This window comes from Cherax quadricarinatus, chromosome 60 (genome assembly GCF_038502225.1).
Source record: "Cherax quadricarinatus isolate ZL_2023a chromosome 60, ASM3850222v1, whole genome shotgun sequence".
Taxonomy (NCBI): Eukaryota; Metazoa; Arthropoda; class Malacostraca; order Decapoda; family Parastacidae; genus Cherax; species Cherax quadricarinatus.
The window spans coordinates 17,214,618-17,229,004 of NC_091351.1; the positions used below are offsets into that span (position 1 = coordinate 17,214,618).

The 14,387-nt window shown below is 42.3% G+C and overlaps 1 protein-coding gene across 6 annotated transcripts in view; it reads left to right on the plus strand.

Moving 5' to 3' along the window:
• PhKgamma (phosphorylase kinase gamma) overlaps positions 1–14,387 on the plus strand; it is a 411,214-nt gene that overhangs the window by 369,947 nt on the left and 26,880 nt on the right. The window lies entirely within an intron of this gene.

Below are 14,387 nucleotides of genomic sequence, written 5' to 3' on the forward strand. Positions count from 1 at the left end.
AGGATTTGCCACCCAGGATAACCCAAAAAAGTCAGTGTCATCAAAGACTGTCTAACTTATTTCCATTGGGGTCCTTAATCTTGTCTCCCAGGATGCAACCCACACCAGTCGACTAACACCCAGGTGAACAGGGAAAAATGCCTGGAACTAGTGCTCATATTGGTGAATTTAAAGCCAGCAAAGGTTGGTTTGAGAGATTTAAGAATCGTAGTGGCATACACAGTGTGATAAGGCCTGTTCTGGAAGAAAATGCCAAACAGGGCCTGCAGTACTCAGGAGGAAAAGGCACTCCCAGGACACAGTGTCTCATCAGTCATTGCTGCATCTTCAATAAACGTAAGTGTCATTTATTCTTCATTTAGTAGAGTAGTACATGCACAATATATATTGTGCATGTACTACTCTACTATTGTGCATGTATCCTTCTCTTTGTGTGTAGGAAAATGTATATTTCATGTGGTCAAATTTTTTTTTCATACTTTTGGGTGTCTTGCACGGATTAATTTGATTTCCATTATTTCTTATTGGGAAAATTCATTCGCATACCGAACATTTCGCATAACAATCAGCCCTCTTGCACGGATTAAGGTCGCTATGCGGGGGTCCACTGTATGTGTAGTGTGACCTAAGTGTAAGTAGAAGTAGCAAGACATACCTGAAACCTTGCATGTGTATGAGACAGAATAAAAGGCACCAGCAATCCTACCATCGTGTAAAACAATTACAGGCTTCCGTTTTACAATCATTTGGCAGGACAGTAGTACCTCCCTGGGCGGTTGCTGTCTACCAACCTGCTACCTAGAATCATGAGCCTTATATCAGTTATAATTACTATTATTTATGATTTTAGTCTCATGATTTTGTAGTATTGTCACTTATCCTCAGGTAACTGTACTTGCCCTAGGGCCAATCCATGTACTTTGAAGCCATGTTGCAATCTAAAACACAGGTGTATTTGATGTTATTGTTGCAGAAAGCATATCAGTGTTTATATAGACATGTGAACAAATCTAGTCATCTCACCCATGTGCACTTTATTACAACTACTACCAGGGATGGTATTAATGTTGGTAGAATTACCAACAATATGTTAGGTACTCACCTGTACCTAACCTGTTTGTGATTGCAGGGGTCTAGTCATAGCTCCTGGCCCTGCCTCGTCACTGATCGCTACTAGGTCCTCTCTCTCTCTCTCCCTCCCTGCTCCATGAGCTTTATCACACCTTGTCTTAAAACTATGTATGGTTCCTGCCTCCACTACATCACTTGCCAGACTGTTCCACTTCCTGACAACACTTTGACTAAAGAAATACTTCTTAGCATCCCTTTGAATCACCTGAGTCTTCAACTTCCAATTGTGACTCCTTGTTTCTGTGTCCCTTCTCTGGAGCATCCTGTCTCTGTCCACCTTGTCATTTCCTCACAGTATTTTGTATGTCTTTATCTTGTGTTCCCTAACCCTCTTGTCTTCCAGTGTTGTCAGGCTGATTTCCCTTAACCTTTCTTTGTAGGACATTTCCCTTAGCTCTGGAACTAGCCTCCTTGCAAACCTTTGCACTTTCTCTAATTTCATGACATGCTTAACCAGGTGTGGATTCCAAACTGGTGCTACATACTCCAGTATGGGCCTGATATATACAGTGTACAGGGTCTCGAATGATTCCTTACTGAGGTATCGGAACACTGTTCTCAGGTTTGCTAGGCACCCATATGCTGTAGCAGTTATCTGGTTGATGTGCGCCTTAGATGTGCTCAGTATTATACTCGCCCCAAGATCCTTTTCCTAGAGTGAGGTTTGCAGTCTTTGGCCACCTAGCCTATACAGTGGACCCTCAACCAGCGATATTAATCCGTTCCTGAGAGCTCATCGTTAATCGAAATAATCGTTAGTCAAGTTAATTTTCCCCATAAGAAATAATGGAAATCAAATTAATCCGTGCAAGACACCCCAAAGTATTGAAAAAAAAAAATTTTACCACATGAAATATTAATTTTAATACACACAAACTGAAGAAGACATGCACAGTTACATGACACTTACCTTTATTGAAGATCTGGTGATGATTGATGGGATGGGAGGAGGGGAGAGTGTTGATCTTCTTAGTGTTTAGAAGGTGAATCCCCTTCCATTAGGACTTGAGGTGGCAAGTCCTTTTTCGGGGTTACTTCCCTTCTTCTTTTAATGCCACTAGGACCAGCTTGAGAGTCACTGGACCTCTGTCGCACAACATATCTGTCCATAGAGGCCTGTACCTCCCGTTCCTTTATGACATTCCTAAAGTGTTTCACAACATTGTCAGTGTCACAATTAAACACTTGTTCAGGTTTCAATTCTTCACTGTCTATGTACTCCTTGAATTCCTGCACATATTTTTCAGCTGCTTTTTGGTCCAAACTGGCAGCCTCACCATGCCTTATCACACTATGTATGCCACTACGATTCTTAAATCTCTCAAACCAACCTTTGCTGGCCTTAAACTCACATCACCACTAGTTGCTGGCATTTTTCTAATTAAATCCTCATGCAACTTCCTAGCCTTTTCACATAAGATCTCTTGAGAGATGCTATTTCCTGCTATCTGTTTTTCGTTTATCCACACCAATAACAGTCTCTCAACATCTTCTATCACTTGCGATCTCAGTCTCGAAAACATAGTTGCACCTTTGGCAAGAACAGCTTCCTTGATTGTGGTTTTCTTGGCTACAATAGTAGCGATGGTTGATTGGGGTTTTGTGTTCAACCTGGCCAGCTCAGACACACGCACTCCACTTTCATAATTAGCAATGATCTCTTTCTTCATATCCATAGTAATTCTCGCCCTATTTGCTGTAGGGTTGGCACTAGAAGCTTTCTTGGGGCCCATGGTGACCTATTTTGCAGGTGCAACACTAAAAAGGCTGTGATAATATGAAATGTTCCGATTGTATGCTTGGAAGCGACCGCGGTGGCTGGCTGGCTTGTAAACACTGGCCAGAAGTGGACGCATCTCAGACGGAATGAATAGTGTTGGTCGAGTTTTTTAGAGCTAGTCGAGGCAAAATTTTTGCGTTAAAATGTATCGCTGGTCGGATTTATTGTTAATCGATGCCATCGCTGGTCGAGGGTCCACTGTACTCTGTCTGTGGTCTTCTTTGTCCTTCCCCGATCTTCATGACTTTGCATTTGGTGGGGTTAAATTCGAGGAGCTAGTTTCTGGACCAGGCTTGCAGTCTGTCCAGGTCTCTCTATAGTTCTGCCTGATCCTCATCCAATTAAATTCTCCTCATTAACTTCACATCATCTGCACACAGGGACACTTCTGAGTCTATCCCTTACGTCATGTCATTCACATATACCAAGAATAGCACTGGTCCTAGGACTGACCCCTGTGAAACTGCGCTCGACACAGGTGCCCACTCTGACACCTCGTCACATACCATGACTTGTTGCCTCCCTGTCAGGTATTCTCTGATCTATTGCAGTGCCCTTCCTGTTATGCATGCCTGATCATCTACCTTTTGCACTAATCTCTTGTGAGGAACTGCATCGAAGACCTTCTTGCAGTCCAAGAAAATGCAATCTACCCACCTCTCTCTCTCATGTCTTACTTTCATTACCTTGTCATAAAACTCCAGTAGGTTTGTGACACAGGATTTTTCTTCCCTGAATCCGTGTTGATTGTCATTTATAAGCTTGTTCCATTCTAGGTGTTCCACCACTCTCCTCCTGATAATCTTCTCCATGACTTCACATACCCCTCATGTCAATAACACTGGTCTGTAGTTTAGTGCCTCATGTCTGTCTCCTTTCTTAAAAATGGGGACTACATTTGCTGTTTTCCATACCTCAGGTAGTTACCCAGTTTCAGTGGATGCGTTGAAAATTGTTGTTAGTAGCACACACAGCATGTCTGCTTGCTCTCTAAGGACCCAGGAGAGATATCTAGTCTCACCACCTTTGAGGTACCAAGATCACTTAGCAGCTTCTTTACCTCCTCCTCCATTGTGTGTATTTCATCCATCACTTGTTGGTATATTCCTTGTTGGTGTATCCCTCTATTCTGACTTCCCAGAGTCCTTTCTGTCTCCACTGTAAATACTTCCTTAAATCTCATGTTGAGCTCCTCACATACCTGGTCATTTCTTGTGAGCTCCCCACCTTCCTTCCTCAGCCTAATTTCCTGGGCCTTGACTGTTGTCTTCCTCCTGATATGGCTATACAACAGCTTCAGGTCAGACTTGACTTTCGATGCTATGTCATTTTCGTACTGTCATTGGGCTTTCCTTCTTATCTGTGCATTCTTGTTTCTGGCTCTTCAACTAATCTCTATTTACCTAGGTCCTTTGCCTTCTGTACATTTTCCATTCTCTAGCACACTTAGTTTTTGCCTCCCTACACCTTTGGGTAAACCATGGGCTTATTCTGGTCTTCCCATTATTTCTGATGCCCTTAGGAACAAACCTCTTCTCTGCCTCCTTGCATTTTGTTGTCACATAGACCATCATTTTGTTTACTGATTTTTGTACCAATTCTCTTTCCCACTGAACCTCCTGCAGGAAGTTCCTCATGCCTGTGTAGCCCCTTCTTTTATAGTTTGGCTTTTCCCATCCTACTCCTGTTACCCTCTCCACTTGTAACTCTACTATGTATTCAGAGCTTAGAACCACGTGATCACTAGCTCTGAGGGGCCTTTTATATGTGATGTCCTCGATATCCGAGCTACTCATGGTGAATACAAGGTCAACTCTTGTTGGTTCATCCTCACCTCTCTCTCTGTTAGTATCCCTAACATGTTGATGCATGAGGTTTTCCAGTACCACATCCATCATCTTGGCCCTCCATGTTTTGGGACCCCCATGTGGCTCCAGGTTTTCACAACCAATCTCCTTGTGATTGAAATCATCCATAATTAGTAACTTTACTCTACCAATGTGAACTCTTCTGGCCACCTCAGCTAGTGTGTCCACCACTGCTCTGTTGCTGCCTTTGTATTCTTCTCTTGGCCATTAGCACGAGCACTCAGCATTCTTTGGAAAATGAGCTTAGATCTAGGTGAAATACCAGAGGCCTTAAAGAGTGCAGCTATAGCTCCGTTGCATAAGGGAGGTATTAGAGCACTAGCTAAAAATTACAGACCAGTAGCCCTAAATAACAAAAAAAGGCACAATACCATGACTGGAACGATACACAAATAACCAGCACATAAAAGAGAGAAGCTTACGACGACGTTTCGTCGTAACCTTCTCTCTTTTATGTGCGGGTTATTTGTGTACAGTAGCCCTAACTTCTCACATTGTAAAAATCTTCGAAAGAGTGATGAGGTAGCAGATTACAAATTTCATGGACCAGCATAACCCGAACCAGCATGGTTTTAGAGCAGGACGATCATGCCTGTCACAGCTGTTGAACCATTATGACAGAATTATGGAGGCACTGGAAGACAACCAAAACGCAGATGTGATTTACACAGATTTTGCAAAGGCGTTTGACAAATGTGATCATGGAGTGATGGCACACAAAATGAGGGCCATGGATATTATGGAAGGTAGACAGATGGATTTTTGGGTTCCTAACACACACAACACAAAAAGTAGTAGTGAACAGGACAAGATCCAGCATCAGAGAGGTCAAAAGCTCAGTGCCCCAAGGCACTGTCCTGGCACCTCCGCTGTTCCTCATCCTCATAGCAGACATAGATTAAAACACCCGGCACACTTTTGTATCATCATTTGCAGATGACAATAATATAAGCATGAAAGTCACTTCAGTAGAGGACACTGAAAAATTACAGGAAGACATAAGCAGGGTTTTCCAGTGGGCAGTGGAGAACAACATGACGTTCAGTGGTGATAAGTTCCAGCTGCTTGGGTATGGAAAGAATAAAGAAATCAAAAGGAATGCTATATACAAAAATCAAGAGGGTCACCAAATAGAACGAAAGGAACACATAAAAGATCTGGGAATAATTATGTCAGTTGGCCTTTCTTTAAAGACCATAACAAAACAAAGATCACGACAGCCAGGAAGATGACAGGGTGGGTATTGAGAACTTTCAAAGCAAGGGAAATAATGCCGATGGTGACACTCTTCAAATCACTAGTGCTCCCTCACTTAGAATATTGCTCAGTGCTGACGACCCCATTCAAAACAGGAGAAATATCAGAGCTGGAACAAATACAAAGATCGTTTATGGCTCAAATTGAGCCAGTAAAGCACCTAAATTACTGGGAATGCCTTCAAGTCTTGAACATGTACTCATTGGAGTGAAGAAGAGAGAGAGAGAGATACATAATAATATATACCTGGAAAGTACTTGATGGCCTGGTCCCAAATGTGCACACTGCCATAACAACATACTGGAGTGAGAGAGATGGGAGGAGGTGTAAAATAAACCCAGTCAAGAGCAGGGGTGAGGTGCTGCCTCCAGCAGCAACAGCCTGGTTGACTAGGTAAGCACCAGATGAGCCTGGCCCATGGCTGGGCTCAGAGAGTAGAGAAACTCTTGAAACTCTTCAAAGGAATATCAAAGTTAAGGTAAAGACCTCCTGCAGTTCTGTGGTGGGTTGTACATCACTGCAATGACTACCTTATGTCCCCCAGTCTGAATTGTACCTACTTTGTATTTCCTTTCACCCATTTCATCCATTCTTACCATTTCCTCAAATCCCCATTGCTTTTTTAATGAGCAGTGCAACTCCTCCTCCCCCTCTGCTTCCTCTTCCTTTCCTCAGGATCTGATATCAGGGTGGGAAGATTGTGTCTGTTATCATCCCTGTGAGTTTTGTTTCTGTTAGTGCTATGATGTCTCCTTGATTCTTTCATGCCTCTCCTCACATTTATTTGCTGTTCCCTCTGCATTCATATACCAAACCTTCAACTTCTTTTCTAAAATGGTGGTCTGGGGTAGAAGGTTGGGGTTGGGGGAATGGGAGACCTGGTGGGAAACCATGGGGGGTTGCTGTGGGGGGTGGAGTTTGTGATGAAGGGGGTGGGGGCAGTCGGTATGATGTGTAGGTTTTGGGTTAAATTGTTTGAGTGTATTGGGGTTGTCGTGGTTGAGGTCCTTCTGTAGGTGGTTCTGAGGGACATTGTATTAGCTCTTCCTCCTGAGTCTGGGTTCTCCTGCTTATCTCCGCCTTTGCCTCTCTTTCCTCTTTGTGTCTTTGTACCCTCTCTTTCGGTTTCTGCCTTTCTTCTAGTGTTCTGTCGTGGCTGAGGTACTCCCTCCGGTATGTCAGTATAAAACGACAGAAAATGTAACTATTGTGACATTGTACTGTGGCAACGTTTCACTCCCCAGGAACTTTGATCCATTCTCTCTAAATGACCAAACCACCTCAACAACCCCTCTTCAGCCCTCTGACTAATACTTTTATTAACTCTACACCTCCTAATTTCCACACCCCGAATTCTCTGCATAATATTTACACCACACATTGCCCTTAGACAGGACATCTCCACTGCCACCAGCCGCCTCCTTGCTGCTTTACCCTCTTTCATTCTATGTAATGCCTCACGCACCTCCCCCACACTCACATCCTGCTCTTCACTCCTAAACAATGTTATACATCCCTGACCAGTGCATGAAATTACCGCCTCTCTTTCATCATCGGCATTTAAAAGTTCCTCAAAATATTCCCGCCATCTACCCAATACCTCCAGCTCCCCATCTACTAACTCTCCTACTCTGTTTTTAACTGATAAATCCATTCGTTCTGTAGGCTTTCTTAACTTATTTATCTCACTACAAATTTTTTTCTTATTTTCAGCAAAAATTTCTTGCCAGTGTCTCTCCCACTCTTTCATCTGCTTTCCTTTGCACTCTCTCACCACTCTTTCCACCTTTCTTTTACTCTCCATATAGTCTGCTCTGCTTTGTAAAAACCTCTCATAAGCTACCTTTTTCTCTTTTATCACACCCTAAAAAATCATTCCACCCTAAAAAATCACCCTAACTTCCTCATCCCTTAGTTTATACACTTTCACCTCTCTCTTACTCTAACCGTAGCTACAACTAAATAATGATCCAACATATCTGTAGCCCCTCTATAAACATGTACAACCTGAAGCCTACTCATGAACCTTTTATCCACCAATACATATTCTAACAAACTACTTTCATTACGTGCTATATCATACCTTGTATATTTATTTATCCTCTTTTTCATAAAATGTGTATAACTTATTACCAAACCTCTTTCTACACATAGCTCAATTAAAGTCTCCAGATTTTCATTTACCACTGGCACCCTAAATTTACCTTCTACTCCCTCCACAACATTTTTACGCACTTTAGCACTGAGATCCGCAACCACAAGTACTCTCACGCTTGGTGTTCAAAACTCCCCATGCACTCACTCAGCATTTTCCAAAATCTCTCTCTCTCCTCTACACTTCTCCCTTCTCCAGGTGCATAAATACTTACTATCACCTACTTTTCACATCCAACCCTTATTTTACTCCACATAATCCTTGAATTAATACATTTATAGTCCCTCTTTTCCTGCCATAACTTATCCTTCAACATTATTGTTACTCCTTCTTTAGCTCTAACTCTATTTGAAACCCCTAACCTAATCCCATTTATTTCTCCCCTCTGAAACTCTCCCACCCCCTTCAGCATTGTTTCACTTAAAGCCAGGACATCCAGCTTCTCATTCATAACATCCACGATCATCTCTTATCATTTGCACAACATCCACACACATTCAAACATCCCACTTTGACAGTTTTCTTCTTTTTCTTTTTAGTAAGCTATACGAGAAAAGGGGTTACCAGCTCATTGTTCCTGGCATTTTAGTTGACTTTTACAACACGCATGGCTTACGGAGGAAAGATTCTTATCCCACTTCCCCATGGATATGAAATGAAAAGCATTAAGAACAAGAACTATTAAGATAAAATCAAAGAAAACTCAGATGAGTGTGTATACATAAATGTGTACATGTATGTGTAGTGTGACCTAAGTGTAAGTAGAAGTAGCAAGACGTACAGTGGACCCTCTGTTTTCGTCAATCTCCAGTATTGCAAATTTCAGTTTTGGCCGACTTTTTTCATTGATTTTTTGGTTCTGTTTTCATTGATCTTATGGAACCTGTCCAGTGCCCAGCACGCAGAGAAAGCCACCTCCCACACCACACTTAGCCAGTGTAGCATTGTTTCTCGGTGAGCGAACATATCGTGCCAGTCATACGAAACATTTCGTAATAATCCATTGTTTTTTGCACTTGTTTATTGCGTGTGACTGCTAAACAAGCCACCATGGGCCCAAAGAAAGCTTCTAGTGCCAGCCCTTTAGTAAGAATGTGAGAAACATGATATAATTCAAGAAAAAGTTTGTAGAAAAATACGAAAGTGGTGGTGGTAGTGATGGTGGTGGAGGGTGGTAGTGATGGTGGTAGAGGGTGGTAGTGATGGTGGTAGAGGGTAGTAGTGGTTGTGATGGTGGTAGTAATGGTAGTAGAGGGTGGTAATGGTTGTGATGCTGATAAAGGGTGGTAGTGATGGTGGTAGAGGGTGCCTTCTTTAGTGATTCAGCAATTCTGCTAACTCCTCCAATGTTGTTGGAGTTATACAGGTCTACAGAAAACACCACCTCTTAATCTGCAGCCTTCACCAACATTATGTACGGCTTACACTCACAGTGACCCTTATACACCTAACAACAACAACACAACACCTGTTGTTACATACATAATGACTTACTTTATTCATTCTAGAGGATGTGTCACGTTTCTCTGTTATTAATATTGTTTATTATGTCATATTAATTGTGGTAGGTAAGTTTGGGGTGCCAGGTGTAAATGATAATGGGAGCCCTTTGATTGAACTTTGTATAGAAAGGGGTTTAGTTATAGGTAATACATATTTTAAGAAAAAGAGGATAAATAAGTATACACGATATGATGTAGGGCGAAATGACAGTAGTTTGTTGGATTATGTATTGGTAGATAAAAGACTGTTGAGTAGACTTCAGGATGTACATGTTTATAGAGGGGCCACAGATATATCAGATCACTTTCTAGTTGTAGCTACACTGAGAGTAAAAGGTAGATGGGATACAAGGAGAATAGAAGCATCAGGGAAGAGAGAGGTGAAGGTTTATAAACTAAAAGAGGAGGCAGTTAGGGTAAGATATAAACAGCTATTGGAGGATAGATGGGCTAATGAGAGCATAGGCAATGGGGTCGAAGAGGTATGGGGTAGGTTTAAAAATGTAGTGTTAGAGTGTTCAGCAGAAGTTTGTGGTTACAGGAAAGTGGGTGCAGGAGGGAAGAGGAGCGATTGGTGGAATGATGATGTAAAGAGAGTAGTAAGGGAGAAAAAGTTAGCATATGAGAAGTTTTTACAAAGTAGAAGTGATGCAAGGAGGGAAGAGTATATGGAGAAAAAGAGAGAAGTTAAGAGAGTGGTGAAGCAATGTAAAAAGAGAGCAAATGAGAGAGTGGGTGAGATGTTATCAACAAATTTTGTTGAAAATAAGAAAAAGTTTTGGAGTGAGATTAACAAGTTAAGAAAGCCTAGAGAACAAATGGATTTGTCAGTTAAAAATAGGAGAGGAGAGTTATTAAATGGAGAGTTAGAGGTATTGGGAAGATGGAAGGAATATTTTGAGGAATTGTTAAATGTTGATGAAGATAGGGAAGCTGTGATTTCGTGTATAGGGCAAGGAGGAATAACATCTTGTAGGAGTGAGGAAGAGCCAGTTGTGAGTGTGGGGGAAGTTCGTGAGGCAGTAGGTAAAATGAAAGGGGGTAAGGCAGCCGGGATTGATGGGATAAAGATAGAAATGTTAAAAGCAGGTGGGGATATAGTTTTGGAGTGGTTGGTGCAATTATTTAATAAATGTATGGAAGAGGGTAAGGTACCTAGGGATTGGCAGAGAGCATGCATAGTTCCTTTGTATAAAGGCAAAGGGGATAAAAGAGAGTGCAAAAATTATAGGGGGATAAGTCTGTTGAGTGTACCTGGTAAAGTGTATGGTAGAGTTATAATTGAAAGAATTAAGAGTAAGACGGAGAATAGGATAGCAGATGAACAAGGAGGCTTTAGGAAAGGTAGGGGGTGTGTGGACCAGGTGTTTACAGTGAAACATATAAGTGAACAGTATTTAGATAAGGCTAAAGAGGTCTTTGTGGCATTTATGGATTTGGAAAAGGCGTATGACAGGGTGGATAGGGGGGCAATGTGGCAGATGTTGCAAGTGTATGGTGTAGGAGGTAGGTTACTGAAAGCAGTGAAGAGTTTTTACGAGGATAGTGAGGCTCAAGTTAGAGTATGTAGGAAAGAGGGAAATTTTTTCCCAGTAAAAGTAGGCCTTAGACAAGGATGTGTGATGTCACCGTGGTTGTTTAATATATTTATAGATGGGGTTGTAAGAGAAGTAAATGCGAGGGTCTTGGCAAGAGGCGTGGAGTTAAAAGATAAAGAATCACACACAAAGTGGGAGTTGTCACAGCTGCTCTTTGCTGATGACACTGTGCTCTTGGGAGATTCTGAAGAGAAGTTGCAGAGATTGGTGGATGAATTTGGTAGGGTGTGCAAAAGAAGAAAATTAAAGGTGAATACAGGAAAGAGTAAGGTTATGAGGATAACAAAAAGATTAGGTGATGAAAGATTGAATATCAGATTGGAGGGAGAGAGTATGGAGGAGGTGAACGTATTCAGATATTTGGGAGTGGACGTGTCAGCGGATGGGTCTATGAAAGATGAGGTGAATCATAGAATTGATGAGGGAAAAAGAGTGAGTGGTGCACTTAGGAGTCTGTGGAGACAAAGAACTTTGTCCTTGGAGGCAAAGAGGGGAATGTATGAGAGTATAGTTTTACCAACGCTCTTATATGGGTGTGAAGCGTGGGTGATGAATGTTGCAGCGAGGAGAAGGCTGGAGGCAGTGGAGATGTCATGTCTGAGGGCAATGTGTGGTGTGAATATAATGCAGAGAATTCGTAGTTTGGAAGTTAGGAGGAGGTGCGGGATTACCAAAACTGTTGTCCAGAGGGCTGAGGAAGGGTTGTTGAGGTGGTTCGGACATGTAGAGAGAATGGAGCGAAACAGAATGACTTCAAGAGTGTATCAGTCTGTAGTGGAAGGAAGGCGGGGTAGGGGTCGGCCTAGGAAGGGTTGGAGGGAGGGGGTAAAGGAGGTTTTGTGTGCGAGGGGCTTGGACTTCCAGCAGGCATGCGTGAGCGTGTTTGATAGGAGTGAATGGAGACAAATGGTTTTTAATACTTGACGTGCTGTTGGAGTGTGAGCAAAGTAACATTTATGAAGGGATTCAGGGAAACCGGCAGGCCGGACTTGAGTCCTGGAGATGGGAAGTACAGTGCCTGCACTCTGAAGGAGGGGTGTTAATGTTGCAGTTTAAAAACTGTAGTGTAAAGCACCCTTCTGGCAAGACAGTGATGGAGTGAATGATGGTGAAAGTTTTTCTTTTTCGGGCCACCCTGCCTTGGTGGGAATCGGCCGGTGTGATAATAAAAAAAAAAAAAAAAAATTAATTGAATTGTGATAGATAAATAAGGCACTTCTCAGAGCCAACAATAATATAACTGTCTTTAACTACAATGTCAGATGTTTAGCCCGTAAACGGTCCAAACGTATATATACGTTTTTACCGCTAGTGCCCCAACCGTATATGTACGTTTTATTTTTCCTGCCTTCAAATTTGGCATGATTGGCCTGAGATGCCTTGTCAGCATGGAATGGGTCCTAACACTCACTGTGTGCGGTATTAAAAAAATCTGGGACCACTTAGTACCTTGTGGGAGCACCTGTTCAAATGATCGCCAGCTAGAGCAAAAAGCGCAGCAAACACCTGGGATTCACTGATGTCATGTAGTATTAACACTACCATTTTAAGAGGAAAGTGATTTTGACCCTGGGTTTAGTGGCTTTAAGGTGGATGTGGCCGCAAGTGGTCTAAGAAATATCAAAAAACCTCGATAATAACCCATGTGCAATATTTGTGCAACACCCTTTCAGAATGTTTTATAACCTATTCCCTAAGTAAAGAGAAGCAATTCTGGCTGGCTGGCAGGCTAGCTGGTTGGCAGGCTGGCTGGCTGGCAGGCTGGCTGGCTGGTAGGCTGGCTGGCTGGCTGGCTGACTGGCTGGCAGTCCAGCTGGTTGGCCAGCTGCGTGGTGGCCAGCTGTGTGGCTAGCCGACTGCTGGCGGCCTGACTCTATCTCCGTTTGTCTGTCTGTATCTATGTCCATCTCTGTCTCTCTGTCAGTCTCTGTCTATCTGAACAGTCCCTGGCTAACACTCAGCATCCTCAATCCATAAATACAGAGCAATATACGAAAAACAGTACAGAATGGGTCACATAACCAGAGACCAAACAAAACGTTACTTGTCAGTCCTAACCAGCCTGATAAGAAGGGCTAAATAATTGTATTATGAGAAAAGATTTTCCAACTTAAAAGGTGATATGAAAAAGACCTGGAAAACCCTATCAGAAATTCTAGGAACAAAAAAGATATCAGGAAATAGTGCAATTGAACTAACAAAACCAGATGAACCCCTAACTCCCACCAACTGAAACAGCAAACAGACTCAATGTTTTCTTCTCCACCATAGGAAAAAACCTTGCCGATAAAATCCCAAGCTCAAATACCCCACCCAATGATTACCTCATTGGCAACTACCCGAACACACTGTTCCTAACTCCGACTAACCCAACAGAAGTCTCCCTTATTATCTACACTAAAAAACAAGACAGGAGATTTAAATACCTTACCACCCTTTATATACTAAAAAGCTTCGCAAGTGCTGTCACCAGTCATTGCAACACTCTTTAACAAATCCATCGAATCCTCTACCTTCCCTACAGTTCTCAAAATAGCGAGGGTCACCCTGATACATTAAAGAGGAGACCAAACAGACTTGAATAACTATAGACCAATATCCAACATACACCCTCTCTCTAAAATCTTTGAAAAATTAATTCATAAGCAAATCTATTCCTACCTCATCTCCCACAACATACTCAACCCCTGTCAGTTTGGGTTCAGGCCTAATAAAAATATGAATGATGCTATTATACACATGTTTACACAAATATACACTGCACTCGAGAAAAAAGAAGTCCCACTGGGGATCTTCATTGATTTATGTAAAGCCTTTGATACAGTTGACCATGATTTGCTCCATATAAAATTCTCACACTATGGTATAAGAGGGCACTCCCTCATCTACCTAAAGTCATACCTCAGAAACAGAAGCCAGTATGTATACACAAATGGAGCAAACTCTTCCACACAGTCAGTTACAGTTGGTGTCCCACAGGGAAGTGTCATTGGCCCTCTTCTCTTTCTCATTCACATAAACGACCTGCCAAATGCATCGCAACTACTCAAACCCACACTATTTGCAGATGACACTACATGTCTTCTCTCACCCAAG